The sequence below is a fragment of the Arachis duranensis genome, unplaced genomic scaffold, assembly GCF_000817695.3.
Source record: "Arachis duranensis cultivar V14167 unplaced genomic scaffold, aradu.V14167.gnm2.J7QH unplaced_Scaffold_94937, whole genome shotgun sequence".
NCBI lineage: Eukaryota > Viridiplantae > Streptophyta > Magnoliopsida > Fabales > Fabaceae > Arachis > Arachis duranensis.
This window is the reverse complement of record NW_026265232.1, coordinates 24,221-25,423: the sequence shown is the minus strand read 5'-3', so window position 1 is coordinate 25,423 and position 1,203 is coordinate 24,221. Positions and strand designations below refer to the sequence as shown.

Below are 1,203 nucleotides of genomic sequence, written 5' to 3'. Positions count from 1 at the left end.
ATTTCTTTTCCACTCTTGGTTTTCGAAAATCAATTAGTGTTTTTCAAAATGTTTTTAAAATCTTTTACTTAATTTTCGAAACTTTCTTCCCTCTTCTCACATCCTTTAATTTATGGACTAACACTACTCCTCAATGCACAATTCGAACTCCATATTTCCTTGATAAGTTCGAATTTTCTACATCTTCCTTCCATTTTTTTCTTTTCCTCTGACACCTCAAGGAATCTCTATACTGTGACATCGAGGATTCCATATTTTCTTGTTCTCTTCTCTTTTATATGAACAGGAGCAAAGACAAAAGAATTCTTGTTAAGGCTGACCCTGAACCTGAAAGGACCTTGAAGCGAAAACTAAGAGAAGCTAAGGCACAATTCTCTGTAAAGGACCTAACAGAAATCTTCAAAGAAGAAGAACCCATGGCAGCCAAAAACAACAACAATGCCAACAATGCAAGGAAGGTGCTGGGTGACTTTACTGCACCTACTCCCGACTTCTATGGGAAAAGCATCTCTATCCCTGCCATTAGAGCAAACAACTTTGAGCTTAAGCCTCAATTAGTTTCTCTAATGCAACAGAATTGCAAGTTCCATGGACTTCCATTGGAAGATCCTCATCAGTTTTTAGCTGAATTCTTGCAAATCTGTAACACTGTCAAGACCAATGGGGTTGACCCTGAGGTTTACAGACTTATGCTATTCCCTTTTGCTGTAAGAGACAGAGCTAGGATATGGTTGGACTCACAACCTAAAGAAGGCCTGAACTCTTGGGAAAAGCTAGTCAATGCCTTCTTGGAGAAGTTCTTTCCACCTCAAAAATTGAGTAAGCTTAGAGTGGAAGTCCAAACCTTCAGACAGAAGGAAGGTGAATCCCTCTATGAAGCTTGGGAAAGATACAAATAATTGATCAGAAAATGTCCTTCTGACATGCTTTCTGAATGGAGCATCATAGGTATTTTCTATGATGGTCTATCTGAACTGTCCAAGATGTCATTGGATAGCTCTGCTGGAGGATCTCTTCATCTGAAGAAGACGCATACAGAAGCTCAAGAACTCATTGAAATGGTTGCAAATAACCAATTCATGTACATTTCTAAAAGGAATCAGGTGAACAATGGGACGAATTAGAAGAAATGAGTTCTTGAGATTGATACCCTGAATGCTATATTGGCTCAGAACAAAATATTGACTCAGCAAGTCAATATGA

The 1,203-nt window shown here is 38.5% G+C and overlaps 1 non-coding gene across 1 annotated transcript; it reads right to left on the bottom strand.

The window, feature by feature from the left end:
* Window positions 1–821: 821 nt before the first annotated feature.
* LOC127744700 (small nucleolar RNA R71) lies at window positions 822–929 on the bottom strand. Its single transcript, XR_008005631.1, has one exon. It is a non-coding gene; the product is annotated as a small nucleolar RNA R71 (small nucleolar RNA).
* Window positions 930–1,203: the final 274 nt, after the last annotated feature.